This window comes from Arachis ipaensis, chromosome B10 (genome assembly GCF_000816755.2).
Source record: "Arachis ipaensis cultivar K30076 chromosome B10, Araip1.1, whole genome shotgun sequence".
NCBI lineage: Eukaryota > Viridiplantae > Streptophyta > Magnoliopsida > Fabales > Fabaceae > Arachis > Arachis ipaensis.
Window position 1 is genome coordinate 19,170,228 of NC_029794.2, and position 7,503 is coordinate 19,177,730.

Genomic DNA, 7,503 nt, shown 5'->3' on the forward strand with positions numbered 1-7,503 from the left:
AATGGCAGTCAAATAACAATGACATACTTCTGTGTTATCATAAAATTATAATAACAAATTGATTCAACATTTAATTTCTTAGTAATAACAATAGTATAGTACACATCCAAAGTTGATATCGAAGGTCATTTCTTTACTTTGTATTCACTTAATAATAGATCCACGTTGTTTTCCAATGGTAAGAAGCTTTGGATTCTCATGTTGCAAACAGAATTAGTTGTTGCTATTGTAGCACTCACTGTCAGTGCTGGCTAATTTATTACTTCATGCTATATATATATATGCATCATTTAGAAGTAAATATCAAACCTGCAAAAACTGCAAACAGCAGCTGAAATCAGTCATATTGGTATTCTCCAAATGCTCTTTTAAATTCTCCTGTTAGAAAAGAAATTTTATAATATGAAATAAAAGAATTAATGGATTAGGTTCATTTTCACTCCAACTTAAACTGGTAAAATAAAGATACACCTTTGGGCAAGAGGTGCCAAAAAGGACATGCCTCAGAATACATATCTTGGCAAAAATTAGTTTTTATTTTTCCTTTTCAATTCTGCCTAGTTTAGATCTTTTAGAATAAAAAAAGAAATATTGACAGAAGAAATGCTTGAATCTTTACAATTATCAATGAGGAAAAATAAGAATAAATCAAAGGATACTTTTAAAAGGAACAGTGGACAACTTCAATGAGAAAAGAACAAAAAAAGGACTTTTACTAATAATATTGTCAAAAGTAATTACCATAAAAATTGTTTCGTAGAATATGAAAAGAATAAAAAAAAAAGGACTTTTACTGTTGACAATTCTGGGAGTGAAAATGGAATTGTCCTTTTCTCAATATTTTAAATGAAGAATGAAATTGTTTCTAAATTTTTTAAAAGAGAGAGCAAAATGGTTCATCAAAATTGTATGAGAAGGCACACAACATATATAAGAAAGAAACAAACCATAATACAAAATTAGAGCAAACAAAGGCATAAATCAAAGCAAAGAAGTCCAACAAATCACCACAAAAAATTTTCAAAAAGTCAAATCCTTTTCCTCAACTCAAAATAAATGATACACGACCTTACCCTGGTTCAAAACTAACGAAACACAAATTATCAACACATATATTAAATCAAAAATTTGAACAAATAGAAAATCATGTTTAAAATTTAAAAAACCAAGAAGAAACAAACGCCAATGAAACAACTTCTGGAATAACAAAGAATAAAGGGCAAAATGGAAAAACAAAACCAACTCAAATATAGATTAAAAACTGCATAACTTACGTGACTAACCTGGTTGTGATGAATAGCAGGCACAACCATGGGTGCCGGCCGCAATGCAGTCACAGCAGTGGCAGGATCAGAGACAGCAATGAACAAGAGTCACCACTTGAAGCTTCAGCTGCCACCACAGCAACAGCAGCCGGACCACCAGCAGGAGCAGCCTTTGGAGGATGACTTGGCTTTCTCTTCGAGCTAGGAGGATGCGCTATCCGATACAGTATAACAACAACTGGGCTCAACTTATATACTTAGAATATATACTTTAGTTTTATTGCACCGCATCCATGTCCACCACCTTCATCACGTAGAGGCACCCGGTGGAATGAGAGAAACAAAATGAAGGAATGAGAACATGGGGCATTTTCATATGATATATTCAAAAGTTTTTTTTGAAAAATTTTACGCTTAGCTAATTTCAAATTTCAAAAGTTAAATCTAGACAACATAAGCATTAAAGCTAAAAGGATGAAGAAGTTTCATGTCAGTAGAAAATGCCCCACTACTCTCCATAGAAAACCAAAAAAAAAAATATTAGTATCCATCTCCAGCAAGACAAAATAACAATGCCAATATTCATTGAACATTTCAATTCATTTTGAATTCCAGATATCATTCCATTGGAATTATAGAACTTCTGATTACCTACCTATATTCACTTATATTTTATTGGTATTCAAATAAAATAAAATAAAATACCTCCTTGGTGAGTTGTCCATTTTCTTTCCCTTCCTCTCCAACTCCAAACTAAGCCCCAAAACCTTGACATCCCACCTTAAGACACTATTAATAAGAGAAGTCTTAAGACAAATTTTCAAGTAACTATCTTCTACTTGCAATCACTATTATTGCTAAAAGAAAAATATATCTAAATCCCCAATTGCAATATGGATGTCAACAACTCAAGCAATTTGAGATAATAATGTTAATCTTGGTTATAGTTTTAGCAAAATATATCACAGGCAAGTAAAACTCTTTATAGGATGAATCTAGAGATGGCAAAATTTTCCGAGACGCGGGGATCCCTGCGGTGACTACCCCGAATGGGGATCCGATTGTAGGGAATTTTTCCCGCGGGGATGGGGATGAGGGACAAAATTCCCCCGAAGCAGGCACGGGGACCCGAGCGGGGATCTCTGCCCCGTCCCCGCTATTCCCCGAAATTTATGAATTTCTTAAATTATCCTTAATAGTTTATTTCTCATATATGTTTTTTAGTCATTTCTCACACACACATATATAGAAACCCAAAACTCATAATCTTTATTTGCATAACCTTTCTTCAATTCAGAGATCCCTAAGGCTGTCCATACTCTATCTAACCTCTCTGCAGCCACCCCCTCGTCACCCTTCTCACCGAATCGTCACACCTCACCGTGCCATCACCCTTACCGCGTCGTAATTTCTATTTGCGGCGTTCTTTTTCATAACTATGTCGTCGTGTCCATTCTCCTTTCTGTTGCCACGTCTCTTACCTCGTCCACTGCTTTGTCCTTTGACTCGTCGTTGCGTCCCCCTATTGCGTTATTTCAAGAGAAGTCACCATCGTATCATTTAGACTTTTTGTATAAAATCTTGCAGTTTTTGTATAAGATAGATACTTGCAGCTCTATTCATATGGAAATTAATAATTAGTTAGAACTATTATGTAGATGGGGAATGGGGTCCCTGCGGAGAATGGGGATGGGGAGCAATATTCCCCCACGGCGGGAAATGGGGCGGGGATGGGGAGCAAATCTGAGGGCGGGGATGGGGAGCAGGGAGGCATCCCCCGCCCCCGCCCTGCCCCATTGACATCCCTAAATGAATCTAATGCTTATTTTGAATTAGTTCTTTTTGGAAGGCTGTGTAAATATAACATAAAATAGAAATAGTTGAAAAATAACAAAACACAAATTATCAACACATTTAAAATTATGTTTAAGTTTTAAGAAACTAATTAAGGAAGAGAGGTCAATGCAACAACTTATATAAATAGACCAATGAAAAAATCAGGTAATTCCAAAAACAAAAATTAAAGCCATCAAATATTTACTCTTGTTTTTATCTCTTATATTATTTGAGTACTATTTATTACAAATGCCAAATAATAATAAATGGATTAAAATTTCTTCTCATGGCTATTTTCCATTCTCTCAATTATTATTGATATCTTTCTCATTGAGGTGTGGCTGAACAGAATTAAAATTTAGATATAAATTTTTAACGAAAACATAACCAAGCATACACATCAAACCTACCATGTACCCAAAAAAAGTCAGATAATCATGAGAAAATAAAATATAAATTACACACCATGACCCAATTTTAAGCCAATCAATTTTGAAAATAAACCAAAAATCTTTCAAATAAACAGGATCACTTATAAATTGGCAATATTACATTATGCAGTCATATCTCAAGGTTAATTAAAAAAATGCCAAACTTAAAAATATTGGTTGGATGCAAAGAGAGACCCACACTTTAAGACCCACAAAGTATGAAGAAGGAATATAGATCAATGACATAGTTATTCATCACTATAAATGCGTTACATGCTTGACTAAGCAATGATTTCCTATACAATTGCAGTATTAACCATAACTATTTTTAGTTTTTATCGATGCTTTTAAATGATGAAGTATATATTCTTAAAGACATATACTTAGTGAGATAATCGTTAAGCTTCAATTAAATTTTTATAACAAACAAAAATAGATAAAAATAATAAACAATAAAAGAAAACAAATTATTCTGAGCCAAGCCTTAGCCCCTTGCTCCACTCTATTTTCTTATCCTAAAAATAATGATGGTAGCTAAGAATTAAACTAAAAATCTTTAAATCTTCAAGCTATGTTAAATAAATGAATCCTTAAGAGACAATATCAAAATACAAATACCAATATCAATATTAAAACACCTAACTTACTATCATGCATCTCATCATAGTATATAAATATGTATATGATATTCTGTATGTTATTATCTTATAAAATTTAGTATGTTATTATCTCACTTTTCTTTGTCAACTTATGGAAAGCACATGTAAATCTAAAATAAATTTAAAGAAATAAAAAACTAAAAAATTTAAAAATAAAAAATAGATCCAAAATATTCTACATAAGTGCTTTTTAATTTTTTATTATAAATTTGTATATAGAATTTCAAACAAACAATGGAATCCAAGTCTAGATTTATAAATTAAATATTTAGGAGAACACAAAAGAATAATATCTCATTTTGTTTAACTATTAAATAAAAAAGATCAAAAAACACGTAATCAGTTACCACAATTACAGGATTGAAGCAATCACTTTTTTAAACAAAATGCCTAATATTATAACTAACACTCACCAATTTAATCAAGGGCATTAATAAGGCAAGTATTTTTATTTTTTCTATTATATATTAAAAAATTACATATTCACATATGATAAAAATAACCTGATCATTACCAGGTCTCACCACGCTTTCATTAAACTCTCAGGTACAATTTTCTTCTTCCTTTATTTTCCCAGAACAAAACAATATTTAGAATACAATCATCACAAAAAATTCGAATAAAACAAAGAGAACCAAAGATATATACCTCTTCTCACCTTCAGAAAGTGATTTTTTCTTTGGGGGTGCAAGGTCTTGTCTAGTTCATTCACAACCATATTCACTGACAACAACAAAATTCAATGAAATTTCTACACATGATTTTAGCTCCTAATTATCTGCTACCACTGCAAAAAAAAAATTAGATCACATAAATTTCCTAAACTTGTTGTAATTTTTTAGATATATGAAAACACAGCCTTCTGGTAAAGTTTAAAGGTTAAAGAAATACTTCCTCAGTTTCATTGATTTCACAATGATTTTTTGTGGTTATTCTAACTTTTAAAAGTAAATTACCTCTGTAATACCGCTCAAGATAGGATATCAAAGCTCTCCATTTTTATCACCGGTGTCATCAACTTGCTGCTAAGATTCCAGTCCCAAAATGATTGTTTTTTCCTCGGCCACTTCTGATGCTTTGAGAGAGTGACTTCAAACCACCAAAAGCTTGTCTCTGTGGCTCCACTCTTTTATTGCATCATTCCATAGGTGTCATTGGCGAGGATAGGAAGCTAGCTCCACCATTGCCGACGTCAACATCTCGTAATCTCTCTTCTTCAAGTGCGGCACGCCATTCTGAAGATATTAACATGAAAAGCCATATTCAACTTCAATTAGCGTTTTCAACCAATCAAACCATAAAATAAAGTATGTCCGAGCGAGAGAACTAACCATTCTTCATTCGCAGCACCCACCGGCGAAGAAATGGCTGTGACACTGTCCTGCGGAGGACGTAGCTCTGCGGATCGAACAGCGAAGGTGGACTCCATCACCGCCCTCGCCTCATTCCTCTTCTTTTCTCTGTAGACTTAGCTTCCTTCTCTGTGATCGTCACTATCATCCTCGCCACCCTCTTCTCCTTCTTCCGTCGACCTTTCTTCTTTCACCGTCGTTTTCTTCTTCTCTACAAAGTCGCTGGAGGAAGTCTTTTCTTTGGCGGCGCCAATTACTCCCTCTACCAAGATTTGCTGCTCTATCTCATCTTCTCTTTGTGTTTAACAATTTTTTTTGGTCTTCTCTTCGCGTTTAACATATATATATGAGGATAAGAATAAACTAAAAAATGATTTTGAATTTGAAGTTGAATCAAACTCTCGCTCAATTGCTTTATTCACAGATCTGCTTTTGTTGCTTTGCCACATGTTAATTATAGAGGCTAAACACTTGTCGAGTAATGAACCATGTACTGCTCTCCTATTATATATATTAGAGATTAGAGATTAGAGATTAGAGATAGATAATCAAGAGCTCAATCCTAAAATTCACTTATTGCGTGGGAGGTCTTTTGGTGGGGCTCTTCAGCAAAGAAATGTCCTCTATTAAGCTTTCTTACTAAATTTATGAGTACAACACAACATTGAAGGTCTTCAATTTGGATGCATTTAGTAATGAAACAATCTAGGTAGCACCTTAGTGATTCTTTTGGATTTTGGACTACAAAGTATAGATTGAGGCAGGTTTCAACATACTCCTGTTGGTGGTGAAGTTGTTCAAGAAACACTTAGACAGGTCTTGAAATGTAAAAATGCACTTTGGGAAAAGGAATAGTACTAGGTGGTGAAAGGGAGGGGGGCTTCTTTGACGTTACTAGAAAGCCTTTTTGTTAGAAGGCATTCGAGGCTTTTTCTAGGTTCATTCTATTCTCAAAAGCATCCAAGTGGTGTTGTGGGTCAGAAGTACCATTATAGGTGTCCATATCAATAGGATGTTAGAACCTTCTCGGGATGGGTTCATCAAGAATTTTCATAAAAAAATGGGTGAGAGTCTCTTCCTCTTCCTTGCAGAGTTCTGCCTTAGAGTTTTTATTTTGGGTTTGGCGATAAAAGTTTGTTGGCTTTCGGCTATGGCATGATGTCGTGAGTGATCTCGATACTATAACTCCCTTCTTTCAGCGCTGACTAAGGTTTGAATTTGATATTTCCAATCTACAAATCCTTCCTGGTTTACTTCCTTCACCAGAGTGTTTTGGGATTTGGTTCTGAGGATTATCAACCAGCTTGATGGTGAGAGAAAATCCAATAAGTTGTTTTGTGGATTTTGTTAAATGAAAGTCTCACACTAGTGATGTTCAGCAATATCTAATCTGAGTTTAATAGAGGTTTAGCCCTTAGGAGAAGATAAATACTTTCAGATAGCAATAATTCCGAAGGAAGACAGGTGTAGTACCATCTAATGCTCAACTCAATTGCCATCTAAGAAGCATAACTATTAGGAAAAAAGGTAATGCTAGAGAGACAAAAAAAAACAGCCAGAACTTATTTTATTTAGCATTCATTAATTGTCGCAATAATTAATAAATGCTAAATAAGATAATTTATGGCTGTTTTTGGTTGATTTTCTTTGGTTATCAAATATTTTCATAGGAAAAAATAATATACTTTGGTGCAAATATTCCCACTTGTATTTATAATATATCTAGGGAAATATAGAAGGAATCTCTAGCAAATTTATAATAAATTTGGCGAGATTCATTACAGACTTGATCTACATTTAGGAAACGACAAGAATCATGTATTGAGTCATCTAGGAACAAAATTTTACAATCCAAATTATTTTATAGAGTAAATTATATTTTATATCTTTAAAATTTATTAAAAATTTAAAAAATTTTCTCAAATTTTATTTGTTTAAATTTTTTTTCAAAAATTTTTGC

General features: G+C 33.3%; 1 long non-coding RNA gene across 1 annotated transcript; it reads right to left on the bottom strand.

Moving 5' to 3' along the window:
* LOC110267896 lies at window positions 282–2,076 on the bottom strand. The gene is made up of 3 exons (XR_002355863.1): window positions 1,971–2,076; window positions 1,284–1,569; window positions 282–378 (listed from the first exon to the last, which is right to left on the bottom strand). It is a non-coding gene; the product is annotated as an uncharacterized LOC110267896 (long non-coding RNA).